At 40.1% G+C, this 14,414-nt stretch overlaps 1 protein-coding gene and 1 pseudogene across 2 annotated transcripts in view; one reads left to right on the top strand and one right to left on the bottom strand.

The window, feature by feature from the left end:
• ITPK1 (inositol-tetrakisphosphate 1-kinase) overlaps positions 1-14,414 on the top strand; it is a 359,936-nt gene that overhangs the window by 76,205 nt on the left and 269,317 nt on the right. The gene's annotated exons all lie outside the window — the stretch shown is intronic.
• LOC141520495 (necdin-like) lies at positions 6,211-13,302 on the bottom strand (annotated as a pseudogene).

Below are 14,414 nucleotides of genomic sequence, written 5' to 3'. Positions count from 1 at the left end.
TTCATATTTATAATTATGATTAGTAACTGTATTTTTCTTCCATCCTATTTTTCCCTTTTTTATGTTCTCTCTTTTTACGCTGTCTCCTCAAAAGTCTGTTTTGCTTCTCATTATTGAGTCCTTAATCCATAATCCCTTCTATCAGTTCTGCTTTCTTCCTCCTTCCTTTCCCTCTTGTGTAAGATAGGTTTCTATACCCAATTCTGTGTCTTTGAGTCTCTTTTTTTCTTAAATAATCTATTTTCACATTACTACAATAATCGTGTTGTAAAAGTATACATAAACCCTCCCCCCCACAAAGATAGAGTGGAAGAAAAATAAAGTGGAAGAAAAAAGTACACTTCAGTCTGTGTTCAGATACCATTAGTACTGTCTCTGAGATGGAATTCTTTTTTTTTTAAATTTAGAAAGGTTTTATTTATTTTGAGTTTTACAATTTCCCCCCAATCTTGCTTTTCTCCCCCTCCCCCTTGCAGAAGACAGTTTGTTAGTCTTTACATCATTCCCATAATATGCATTGATGAATGTGATGAGAGAGAAATCATATCCTTAAGGAAGAAACATATAATATGTGATATAGCAGAATTACATAATAAGATAACTTTTTTTTTAAAATTAAAGGTGATAATTTTTGGTCTTTGTTCAAACTCCACAATTCTTTCTTAGGATACAGATGGCATCCTCCATCACAGATATCCCAAGAGTGTGCCTAATTATTGCCCTGTTGGTATGAGCAAGATCATCACTTCTGTGTTGCTGTTAGAGTGTACAGTGTTCTTCTGGTTCTGCTTATCTCGCTCAGCATCAGTTCATGCAAATCTTTCCAGGCTTCCCTGAATTCCCATGAGATGGAATTCTTTATCATAAGTCCAATAGAAAATTTGCTTCAATTTTTTCCTTCAATTTTTTCTTTCAATTTCTCATATTACTCTTATTTTTCTCCCCAGTTTTCACTCTTACCTCCCTTACTTGCTTTTCAAAATCTTTTTTGAGCTCTTCCATAGCCTGAGACCAGTTGCTTTTGTTAACTATATTTCCCTCCATTCTCCCTACTCCCATTTATTCTATTCTCTCTCCCTGTCCTTTCCTCAAAAAATGTGTTTTATTTGCCTACCCTCTCCCATGATCTTCCCTCTCTTCTATTACCTACTCCTCCTCCCTTCCTCTGTCCCCCTTCTCCCATCCCTTTCCTCTCCTTTTTCCTCTAGGGTAAGATAGATTTCTATATACTCTTAAGTGTGTATGCCGTTCCCTCTCTCAGCCATTTCTGATAAGAATGAAGGCTCCCTCATTTCTCCTCGCCTTCCCCCGTTCCACTCCATTGAAAAAGTTTTTGTTTTGTTTTGTTTTTTAGGTTGTTTTTTTTTTTTTTGCAAGGCAAATGGGGTTAAGTGGCTTGCCCAAGGCCACACAGCTAGGTAATTATTAAGTGTCTGAGGCCAGATTTGAACTCAAGATACTCCTGACTCCAGGGCCTGTGCTCTATCCACTGTGCTACCTAGCTGCCCTGCAAAAGTTTTCTTGACCGTTTTACATGAACTATCTTAGCCCTCTCTTTTTCCTTTCTCTCAGTACATGCCTACAGGCCTGAGCTGGCCTGGGTTCTTCTCTCACTCTTTAATATTTTATAACTTTATATTCAGCTCTTTCCTGTGCCTTGTCCATATATACTCCTCCTAACTGCTCTAATAAATGAGAAAGTTCATATGATTTATCATTATCTTCTTCCCATACATAAATACACAGAGTTCAGCATCATTAAACTCCTCATAGTTTGCCCTTCCCATGCACCCTCTCTATGCTTCACCTCAGTACTGGCCTTGGAGATCAAACTTTCTGCTCAGCTCTGGCCATTTCAACAGAAAAGTTTGAAATTCCCCTGAATGTCCATCTGGAAGAGGATGTTTGCTTTTGCTGGGTAGTTGATTCTTGATTCTAATCAAAGCTCTTTTGCCTTTTGGAATATCATATTCCACAAGCCCTATGAGCCCTTAATGTTGACAATGCCAAATCCTATGTAATCCTGTCTATAGTGTTACAATATTTGAATTGTTTCTTTCTGGTTGCTTGTGATATTTTTCTCTTTGACTTGGGAGTTCTGGAATTTGATTGTAATATTCCTGGGAGATGCTTTTTGGTTAACTCTTTCAGGAGGAGGTTGATGGATTCCTTCAATTTCTATTTTTGCTCTCTTTTTCTAGGATATCAGGGCAATTTTCCTGTAGAAATTCTTTTAAAATGAAGTCAAGGCTCTTTTCCTCATTATGACTTCCAGGTAGCCCAATAATTTTTCTTTTTCTTTTTTATTTTTTTTTAACAAGGCAATGGGGTTAAGTGACTTGCTCAAGGTCACATAGTTAGGTAATTATTATGTGTCTGAGACCGGATTGGACTTGGGTCCTCCTGACTCTAGGATGGTTGTTCTATCCACTGTGCCACCTAGCTGCCCCCAAAGTAGCCTCTCGTTGTCTCTCTTGTTCTGTTTTCAGGACAGTTGTTTTTCCAGTGAAATATTTCACATTTTCTTCTAGTTTTTTATTCTTTTGGTTTTGTTTTATTGTTTCTTGATTTCTTACAAAGTCATCAGCTTCCCTTAGCTCCATTCTACATTTGAAGGAGTTATTGTCTTCAGAGAACTTTTTTTTTTAATCTTCTTTTCCTTCTGGACAGTTCTGCTTTTTAAGATTTTCTTCTCATTGACTTTTTAGAATGCTTTTTCCATTTGACCTAAACTGGTTTTTAACATGCTGTTTTCTTTGCTAATTTTTTCTGTCTCCTTCACCAAGCTGTTGACTTGGTTTTCATGATTTTCTCATATTGCTCTTATTTCTCTCCCCAATTTTCACTCTACCTCCCTTACTTGCTTTTCAAAATCTTTTTTGAGCTCTTCCATAGCCTGAGACCAAGTCCTATTCTTAGAGGCTTTGAATACAGAAAGTTTGACTTTGTCATCTTCTGAGTGTGCTTTGGTCCCCCATGGGACCAAAGTAATTTTCTATGATCAGATTCTTTTTCTTCTTGTTGGCTCATTTCCCCAGACTGACCTGATTTTAGTGCATTTCCAAAGCTTTTGGGGTATTTTGGGATACTCTCTCTTTCTTCCGGACCTTAATTCCTACAAGGTCTTACGAGAAACGCTTTTCTGGCCAGTGCTTCTGGTCTGTGAATGACCATAGGAATTTCCATTTGCTCTGGAACTGTGAGGAGGATTCCTATTAGGCTATGGCAATAGGGGACCTAGACTGGGAACTGGATCTGAGTATGGGCAAAGCAGAAGGGGCCTGACCCAGGGATAGCGGAGAGAGCTGCAGTCTCTCCCAACCCCCTTATAGTCTATCCCTGAGCTGAGAGCTTGGGAAGCAGCTGATGGGTGGTTCCACAGATTCCCTGGGTCTGGTATGAGCTGAGGCCTGAACTGGCCTGGGTTCTTCTCTCACTCTGGTGGGGTGGAGTTTTCCTTCTGACCCTCCAAGTTATCCTTGGTAATCCCTGGGCTGAGAGGTCTGGAAACTAACCCCATTTCCACAGACCCAGGAGCCCCCGAGGACCCAGGTGCCTGGGTTACTTGTGGTGTGGCCTCTTCCAACCCCAGTAGAACAAACCCTTCCCTCAGATCTTCCAAGTTGTTTTGGACCAGAAAAATACTTCACTTAGTCTTTCTGTGGGTTCCGTCCCTCTAGAACTTACTTAGAGTCATAGTTTTAAGGTTGTAAGTTTTTATTGGTGTGTTATGGGGGAGAACATCTGGGAATTTCTGCCTCTACACGGCCATTTTGGTTTCACCCCCTTGAACCTCTTCTCTCACTTCCCTTCCTCCCTCTATTGTAAAAGTTTTTCCTTTTCACATTTATGTTAGATAATTTCTTCTATTCTGCCTCTTCCTGCTTCTACCAATACATTCATTCTCACTGCTTAATTTTATTTTTATGAAATTATATCATCATCAATTCACAGTTGTTTTTTCTTTCCATATATACTTTTTTTTTTTTTGCAAGGCAAATGGGGTTAAGTGGCTTGCCCAAGGCCACATAGCTAGGCTATTAGTAAGTGTCTGAGACCTGATTTGAACCCAGGTACTCCTGACTCCAGGGCTGGTGCTTTATCCACTACGCCACCTAGCCACCCCATATATACTTCTAACTACCCTAATACTTATAAAGTTTTTAGGAGTTACATCCATATAGGAATGTAAACTTTATTGAATTTGCTTTTAATTTCACTTTCATAATTACTTTTTTTTGTATCTCTTGACTCTTGTATTTCAAAGTTTGCCTTTCTATTCAGTTTTGTTCTTTTTAATCAAGAATGCTTGAAAATCCTCTAGACATTACATATCCATTTTTTTCCCTTGAAGGATTATGCTCAGTTTTGTTGGGTAGGTTTCCTTGGTTGTAGTCATTATTCCTTTGGCTTTCCAAATATCATGTTTCAAGTCTTCTGATGTCTTTTTTTTAAGGTTTTTTTCCCCCAAGGCAATGGGGTTAAGTGGCTTGCCCAAGGCCACAGAGCTAGGTAATTATTAAGTGTCTGAGACTGGATTTGAACCCAGGTACTCCTGATTCCAGGACTGGTGCTTTATCCACTGCGCCACCTAGCTGCCTCTTCTGATCTCTTAATGTAGAAGATACTTAAATCTCGTGTGATTTGGATTCTAGTTTTATAATATTTGAATTGTTTCTTTCTGATTGCTTGCAATATTTTCTCATTGACTTGGGATTTGATTATAATATTCTTGGAAGTTTTTATTGTGAGATTTTTTTCAGGAGGTGAATGTGGATTCTTTGAATTTCTATTTTACCTTCTGGTTCTTTGGTATCAGGGAAGATTTCCTTGATAATTTCTTGAAATATGATGTTTGGGCTCTTTTTTTTTTTGGATCATGGCTTTAAATTAGTCCAGTAATTCTTAAATTTTCTGCTATTAAGTTTTTGAGGCTGGATTTGAACTCAGGTCCTCTTGACTGCAGGGCTGGTTTTTATCCATTGTTGCCATCTAACTGTTCCAAGAAATTCATTTTTTCTTTTTTAGGTTTTTGCAAGGCAAATGGGGTTAAGTGGCTTGCCCAAGGCCACACAGCTAGGTAATTATTAAGTGTCTGAGACCAGATTTGGACCCAGGTACTCCTGACTCCAAGGCTGGTGCTTTATCCACTACACCACTTAGCCGCCCCCGAAATTCATTTCTTAAATGAATTTTTGTATCTCTTTTCCCAAGTATTATCCTAGGGTTCCTCTTCACCTTGGGAACTGTGGTCCTGGAACTTTGTCTAGGCAATATAATAGGAATGCACTGCCAGCAAAGAGTCCTATGTAATCTATTTCTTATTAGTTGTCTGACCCTCTAACTTCTGTGGGCTGAAGAGAGCTTCTGAAACTGCTGCTTCTGCAGATGCCTCCCAGACCTGGCTGGGACTGACCATCACCCTGTGTAAACAGGTTTACCTCCTAAAGTTGTTTTGGACTAGAAAATTGTTTTACCCCAACTTTTTGTTGGCTCTACCACTCTAGAATTCTATTTGAGGCATTGTTTTGGAGGTGAATTTTGGAGTTTCAGATGAGTTCCTGTCTCTTCTCTAAGTTGGGTTGACTCTCACACAGTGGTCTTATAGAGATTATTTGCTGTAGTTAAGAGAAAACTGAAACTCATTAGATTGTTTCATAGGAATATGAATCTTAGAGCTCTAATATCTTAGTGACTCTGGTTACCATTTTTACCTCTGTCCTGACTGAAGGACAGGGTCTTTAGAATCATGAATTAGAATGGTTCCTCAATAGTTCAATATAGTTCATATATAGTTCACCCTTTTTCTCTGTAACAGATATTTTTTTTTTGAATGCTGATGAAATTTATTAACTGAAAAGGAAACACAATCTTGGCATGTCTGAGATGGTTCAATAATCCTATCCATGAATGGGTTCAAGGCTAGGAAAGCTCACCCGGGTCTAATGCAGGACAGGACAGTCCTCTGACTTTGAAAAGTCTTTAGCCAATCTGGGAAGAGGAAGTAGCGGTTCAAATCTGGAAAGTCTGTCCATAAGTCCTTGGGTCAGGAACAGAGAGGAGAGAAAATGATGAAATCTGGAGGGTAAAAAAAGAGTCTCACCTTGTGGTTCAAATGCAAATATGTTATTAAAACTTGGGGGATTTTTTTTTTTTTTTGGATACCAGTCTGGAAAAGGCTTGGTGGTACCCAAAGCCGACCTGGGTGGTTTAGTTGCCAGATAAAGCAGAACTGGATGTGGAAGCAGAGGCTATCATCCTGGAGGTCTTTGTTATACTGGGAGGCCCAGTTTGAAGGCTCCCGATTCTGAATCTTGGCCATGAAGCAAAGGACTTGCATCTTGCTCGTCTCATGGGTGGCTCTGGGGCCCCAGAGGAATTCATACTCAGAAGGCTCGGTGTGGGGGACCCGATTGTACTCCAGATATTTCTGCCAAACAAACTTGTCCTTAACCAGCTTCTTCACGTCCCTGAAGGTCTTGTGCCTTTTCTCCGGGTCACTGCGCAGCTTCTTGAGCATATCCCAGATCAGGGACTCGCGGGCTGAGTTGCCCTTCATGAAGATGAGGCTGAGGATGACCATGAGCAGGCCCATCTTGGCCATGCCCTTGTCCACCCCCATGCCTTCTCCCTCCAGGGGCTCCAGCTTGTTGATGATGATGATGATGTAGTCATGGTGCTTCTGGTCCATCTCCTGTAGCTGCAGCCCAAAGACCAAGGCCAGGTCCTTGTAGTCTTGCAGGATGGGCACCACCATGTCGGCCTGGCGGATGGGCACCTCCTTCTTTCTGGTCTTTCACCAGCAGGAACTGCACCCGCTTGCTCACCTTCTGCTGGACCTGGGCCTCGGTGTGTTTTGCTGGCCTCTTCTGGGCCTGGGAGGACGACAAGGAGGATGATGACAAGGAGGTGGATGCGAGGAGGTAGAGTGCATCAGTGGGGTGGCTGAGGGCCTGGGCTCCTCACAGCCCGCCTCCTCCATGACGTTATCCACCTGTGAGGGCCCTGCCTGGGCCAGGGCCTAGATGTGGGCCTGGGAGAAGCCCGGGCCACCGCTGCTGGTGTTGGGACTGTTGGCCACTTGCGGCCCCACCCCCGCTGAAACTGGCGCCCTGCTGCAGTTGTTGTTGTTGTTGTCTGGGAGGAGGCTTCGGCCTTTCTTTTTCTGTGACATGATGTGGATCCCCCGTTCCGAAGGCACCCCAGGCCAAGAGGGGGGCAGCCAGATCGGCCTCCTTACGCCCCCTTCCCCTCTCAAAAGCCAAGGGCTGCAGTAGTGACGAGGTAGGCAGTCCCTGACTGGCCTGTAACAGATTTTTGAATATAGTTTATGGCAAATTAATTTTGATATGTAATTTGTATACAATAAGTCCATAAACACTGAGTCACTGAGAGACATCTGGGTTTGTGGATAGAACTGGTCTTACAAGCCAGAAAGATGTGGGGTCAGGTAGTTTCTTTGACATGTCCTGTATGGTCCTGAGTAAGTATTCACCTCTTAAATGCTCTATGTTCCCTCTGTAAGTAAGATGTCCACTTGTTTTGGGAGAGGGAGTTTCCTCATATGGGAGACCCCTGTAACTGTTAAATCATAGGTTCCATCACTATCCCTAGATTAAATTTTTGACAAAATAATGGGATGAATTTGTATTGTAAATAGCAAGTCAGCCTCAGAGTCTGGGGAACCTGGGTTCAAGTTCTGCTATTGATATTCTCTTTACTGTATGACCCTGCCAGTTTTAAATTTAGAATTGCACTAAAACTTCTGGAATATACATGTGTGTGTGTGTTTTGTTTGGTCTGCTTAGTGCATTCTTATAAAAAGAACATGCTGCAGGAATCTTTGAAAGTTTTTTTTTTTGGTAAGGCAATGGGGTTTAAGTGACTTGCCCAAGGTCACCCAGGAACTTTTTAAAAATTATTTCAGTCTTTAAGATACTGGGAGAGGGGCTGTCATTTTCCCCTTTCTGGAGTTCAATTTCTATATCTATACAATGAAGGATTTAGACTAGATGATTTCTGTTTTTTAAAATATAATTTAATTTTAGTTAATTAATTTAAAATTTTATTTTAAAAACTTTATTTTTCTCAATTACATGTAAAAGCAATTTTTAAATATTTTTTATTAAAGATATTATTTGAGTTTTACAATTTTCCCCCAGTCTTACTTCCCTCCCCCCACACAGAAAGCACTCTGTCAGTCTTTACTTTGTTTCCATGTTGTACATTGGATCCAAATTGAGTGTGATAAGAGAGAAATCATATCCTTAAGGAAGAGACAAAAAGCCTAAGAGATAACACAATCAGACAATAAGATATCTGTTTTTTTCCCTAAATGAAAGGGAATAGTCCTTGAACTTTGTTCAAACTCCACAGCTCTTTATCTGGATGCAGATGGCACTCTCCATTGCAGACAGCTCAAAATTGTCCCCGATTGTTGCACTGATGGAATGAGCAAGTCCTTCAAGGTTGATCACCTCTCCCATGTTGCTGTTAGGATGTACAGTGTTTTTCTGGTTCTGCTCATCTCACTCAGCATCAGTTCATGCAAATCCCTCCAGGCTTCCCTGAATTCCCATCCCTCCTGGTTTCTAATAGAACAATAGTGTTCCATGACGTACTTATACCACAGTTTGCTAAGCCATTCCCTAATTGAAGGACATTTACTTGATTTCTAATTCTTTGCTGCCACAAACAGGGCTGCTATGAATATTTTTTGTACAAGTGATGTTTTTACCCTTTTTCATCATCTCTTCAGGGTACAGACCCAGTAGTGGTATTGCTGGGTCAAGGGGTATGTTCATTTTTGTTGCCCTTTGGGTGTAGTTTCAAATTTCTCTCCAGAAAGGTTGGATGAGTTCACAGCTCCATCAAGAGTGTAATAGTGTCCCAGATTTCACACAACCCTTCCAACAGTGATCATTATCCTTTCTGATCATATTGGCCAGTCTGAGAGGTTTGAGGTGGTACCTCAGAGAAGCTTTAATTTGCATTTCTCTAATAATTAATGATTTAGAGCAATTTTTCATATAGCTATGGATTGCTTTGATCTCCTTACCTGTAAATTGCCTTTGCATATCCTTTGACCATTTGTCAATTGGGGAATGGCTTTTTGTTTTAAAAATATGGCTCAGTTCTCTGTATATTTTTAGAAATGAGTCCTTTGTTAGAATCATTAGTTGTAAAGATTGTTTCCCAATTTACTACATTTCTTTTGATCTTGGTTACAGTGGTTTTATCTGTGCAAAAACTTTTTTAATTTAATGTAATCGAAATCATCTAGATTGTTTTTGGTGATGTTCTCCATCTCTCCCTTAGTCATATACTGCTCCCCTTTCCATAGATCTGACAGGGAAACTAGTCCTTGATCTTCTAATTTGCTTATAGTATTGTTTTTTATGTCTAAATCCTGTAACCATTTGGATCTTAATGGTAAAGGGTGTGAGGTGTTGGTCTAATCTAAGTTTCTTCTATACTAACTTCTAATTTTCCCAGCAGTTTTTATCAAAGAGAGAGTTTTTATCCCAATAGCTGTACTCCTTGCCTTTATCAAACAGCAGATTATTGTAATCATTTCTTGCTAATGCACCTAGTCTACTCCACTGGTCCACCACTCTATTTCTTAACCAATACTAAACAGTTTTGATGACTGATGCTTTGTAATATAATTTTAGATCAGGTAGTGCTAAGCCCCCTTCTTTTGAACTTTTTTTCATTAAATTCCTGGAAATTCTTGACTTTTATTTCTCTATATGAATTTACTTACAACTTTTTCTAACTCATTAAAGTAATTTTTTGGAATTTTGGTTGGTAGTACACTAAATGGGTAGTTTAGTTTTGGTAGAATTGTCATTTTTATTATATTAGCTCTACCTATCCATGAGCAGTTGATATTTGCCCATTTATTTTAAGTCTGTGAGAAGTGTTTTGTAATTGTTTTCAAAAAATTTCTGAGTATGTCTTGGCAAATAGACTCCCAGGTATTTTATATTGTCTGAGGTTATGTTGAATGGGATTTCTCTTTCTAGCTCTTCCTGTTATATCTTGCTAGACATATATAGAAAAGTTGAGGATTTATGAGGGTTTATTTTATAACCTGCAACTTTGCTAAAATTACTAATTGTTTCCAGTAGTCTTTTGGATGATTTCTTGGCATTCTCTAGGTATGCCATCATGTCATCTGCAAAGAGTAAGAGTTTGTCTCTTCCTTCCCAATTCTAATTCCTTCAATTTTTAAAAGCAATTTTTAATATTCTTTTTAAAAAAATTTGAGGTCAGCTGGGTTGTGCAGTGGTTAGAGCACCGGCCCTGGAGTCAGAAGGACTTGAGTTCAAATTTAGACTTAATAATTACCTAGCTGTGTGACCTTGGGCAAGTCTTGTAAAAAAAAACCCCAAAATAATTTGGGTTTTGAATTCCCTCTCTGTCTTCCTTACCTTCATCTTAAGAAGGCAAGCATTTTGATAAACATTACACATGTGTAGTTAATGTAAAAATTTTTCACGTGAACTATTTTGCAAAGGAAAATACAGACCAAAAAAATCTCTAGAAATATAGAGTAAAAACAGTATGCTTCAATCTACACCCAGACTCCATCAGTTCTTTCTCTGGAGGTGGATGGCATGTTTCATCATGAGTCCTTAGGTAGTGTCTTGCATTATTGTATTTATGAAAAGTGTTAGGTCATTCAAGGTTGATTAAAACTAGATGGTTTTTAAGGTCCTTGTTGTCCTAATATCTTACTCTTATGTGATTTTCTGGTTCAGGTATAATCATTGGGCCCAAAGAAGTTGGAAAAGGTTCAGTTGGACTAGGGACAGCTACTGATGCAGTGGATAGAGCACTAGCCTGGAGTCAGGAGGACCTGCTTTCAAATTTGACTTCAGATACCGAATACTTACTTAGCTGTGTGATCTTTGCCTTGCAAAAAAAAGAATAGGTTCAGTAGGACTCCTCTTTGCCAGTGTAAAAAACTTAAGAGAACAGGAGAGTGGGGCAGCTAGGTGGTGCAGTGGATAAAGCACTGGCCCTGGAGTCAGGAGTACCTGAGTTCAAATCCCACCTCAGACACTTAATAATTACCTAACTGTGTGGCCTTGGTCAAGCCATTTAACCCCATTTGCCTTGCAAAAAAACTAAAAAAAAAAAGAACAGGAGGGCAAAGAATAGATTCTTTTCTGCTTGACCTCATTTGATACATTTATATAGAGTGCCCTTTTCCCCAAGAGCTAAAAGCCTTCAAGTGGTGGTTTCCACTTGAAACTTGCCTTGAAATTTCCACTTGAAGATAGTTTACCAAAAGAGAAGCAACATTTCTTCACTCTGGAGTCAAATTTTCCATTTGGGATGTTAGGATGAATCCACACACAACATTTGTTCCATAAAAGCAGTACCAATTCTTCAGCATTTGCAGTCCTAGCTTATTTTCTCTAAAAGCCATTGTGGATGTGGAGTTCTCATTTGAGAACATTGGACACTATTTATAGATGCTGCTATAGAATGTTATCCCCAACTCATCTTCATAGAGGGTCTGGAAAGTTATTTTAAAATTTTGACCAAATAACGGGTTGACTTCGTGCGTGGATTAAAAAAAAATAGCCTCAGGGGCTGAGGGATCTGAGTTCCAAGTTCTGATGACACATACCCCTTTACTTTGTGACTCTGGGCAAGTCACTTCCCTTTTCTGTGCTGCAGGTACTCTCTAAGGCCTAAATGTAGTAAAGTGGTGCAGCCCTGCATTGATGTAAGGGAATTTCCTTATCTGGAGTTCCTGTAGCAGGGAAATCATTTCCAGTCCACAAACAAATATAAAGATAGATTCTCTCTGACAGATTGGCTCAAAAGTATAACTACCTGTCAGTCCATCAGTATACATTTATTAAGTGTCCACCGTGTACTGGGGCAATGTGCAAAGTTCAAGGCATCATCTATTAAATAAGTCATTCTCTGAATGGTTTGGAAGCAGAGCCCTTTCTCAATCAAGGGACCTGTGTTCAAGGCCTGGTTCTGAAGCTGACTTGGAGATCTTAGGGCAAATCAGTTAACCTGTCTGGGTATTCTTCATCTATAAAGTGGTGGACTAAATTGCCTCAGGCCCTTCTTGTTCTTGCTATTCCATTTCTTGTATAGCTCTCTTCTGACTGCTTGCTCCCACCTGCTGCTGGCTCATCTTGGACTGCCTTCACCCTGAGGTCTGATCAGGGAGTGGTAGTATGGATTCTGTGTGCCAGGTTTGTCCTGCCCTGGAGGAGCCCACAGTCAAAATCCTTCTCCCCCCCCTCCCCTGCTTACTGACTATTTTTTACTAGATTTTCTTAAAACACCTTTTTTGGGGATAGCCAGCTAGTGCAGTGGATGGAGCCCTAGTCTTGAAGAGGAGCACTCCAGTTCAAATCTGGCCTCATACCCTAGCCGACCAAGACCCTGGGCAGATATTAACTTGCCCTCTTCACCTGACTCCTAAAAACCTCTTAGGGCGTTCTTTTCCTTAAAAGCTTCTGCTGGTTCCTTATTCCCTGTGGGATGAAGTCCAAACTCAGCCTAGCATTTGGAGTTCCCTCCTTGAAGTCCATGATCTCGCCTGAACAGATCCTCTAATCTGGCCAAGCTGATTCTTGACATCTCCCAGGTCCACCCAGTGAACATTCTGATCTTTGCTAATGTTTGTGCTCTAGACCTGGAACCATCTCCTATTCCATATCACCTTAACTCCAGCTTCTCTGATTTTTTCTTATATTGTTCCCTGTTGCACTATGGCCCTTACCTTCTCTGAAGATCTTAAACCATACTTTATTGTATTTTAAATAACTGTTTTGTAAATCTGTAAATAGCTTATTTTTGCAACAGAGATTGTGCTTTACTCTTCATGAGAAGATATCGGTGTTCAGTAAATATATTGATTTGAATAAGTGTTTATAATATAGTTGTGAGGTCTAGGCCACATCCAATGTTAATGATTTCACATTGCCTTTATGAGTTTTTTGATTTGGGGGAAAATGATAAATGTTGGAGGGCCTTGAGAGGGTGACCTGAGGAATTTATTTTTTTTCCTGGAAAACTTTTTATTGGGGTGAAGCAGGACAGCTGGACAGTTTAGATGATTCCAATCTTGTTGACAATATATCAAGTATCATAGTCTGGAGCAAGCCAGATCTAGGCTTTCTCTCCATCAGGCCAGATCATTGTGTTGACCTTCACCACATCGATGTCATACAACTTCTTTATCACCTGCTTGATCTGGTGCTTGTTGGCCTTGATATTCACAATGAAGACTAGGTTGTCGTTACCCTCAATCTTTTTCATAGCAGACTCAGTGGTCAGGGGGAACTTACTGATGGAATAGTGATCAAGCTTGTTTCTCTGAGGGGTACTTTTCCAAGGGTATTTGGGTTACTTTCAAATCTTAGTGTCTTGGGTCTCTGGGAGGTGGGGAAGGTTCAGATCTTCATTTTGTGGCTATAGACACCCTTCAACACAGTCGTCTTGGCCTTCAAGGCCTTTGACTTGGCTTCTGCCTTGGGGAGGACATCTGCTTCCTTCTTTGCCTTCAGTGCCATCCTGGGGAAAAGGCTCTTCTGAGGTGCTTTTCACGGGCTTTAAAAGCTAATTCTCAGGGGCGGCTATGTGGAGTAGTGGATAAAGCACCAGCCTTGGAGTCAGGGGTACCTGGGTTCAAATCCGGTCTCAGACACTTAATAATTACCTAGCTGTGTGGCCTTGGGCAAGCCACTTAACCCCATTTGCCTTGCCCAAAACCTTAAAAAACAAATAAATAAACAAACAAACAAACAAATAAATAAATAAAAGCTGATTCTCTGATCTGAGGAATTTAGATTTGTTACTTGGGAAACCTGTTTAGAGGGATTAGAAGATGAGTTTTAGAAAAGAGCAGTCAAAATTTGGGGAAAAAATGTTGCTTTTTTTTTGTTTTTGTTTTTGCTGGGCAGTGAAGTTAAGTGACTTGTCTAAGATCACACAATAGTATTGTATTGAAAACCAAGGGTCTCTTTGATTGAGGGTTGAAAACTGTGGTTAGATTATGTGTTGTCATGGTCTGGAAGCATCTTGGCCATTTGACAAATGGATCAACTGTTTAACACCTTACACCTTACTCTTATTGATATACTTTGTCCACTCATGTTAGTCTTTTTTGTTAGAAGCCTTTCTCAAGTCTCCTTAATCTTCATACCCTCCCTCTAAAATTATCCTTATTTTTTCTGTATATATCTCTTGTGGGGGGGGGCAGGGGTCCTTCCTTCTATTAGACTATGAGTTCCTTCAGAGCAAGGAATTTTTTTTCTTCTTGGTCTTTAAATTCTGGCTCTTAGCTCAGTACTTGACCCCTTGGTGCTTTATACAGCTGACTGACCACCAAGGTCTGGTTTCTTTCTTTGGGAAGAGGCCCTGTTACAAAG

This window comes from Macrotis lagotis, chromosome 4, assembly GCF_037893015.1.
Source record: "Macrotis lagotis isolate mMagLag1 chromosome 4, bilby.v1.9.chrom.fasta, whole genome shotgun sequence".
Classification (NCBI taxonomy): Eukaryota; Metazoa; Chordata; class Mammalia; order Peramelemorphia; family Peramelidae; genus Macrotis; species Macrotis lagotis.
The sequence above is the reverse complement of the archived record's forward strand: the minus strand, read 5'-3'. Positions and strand labels throughout refer to the sequence as shown.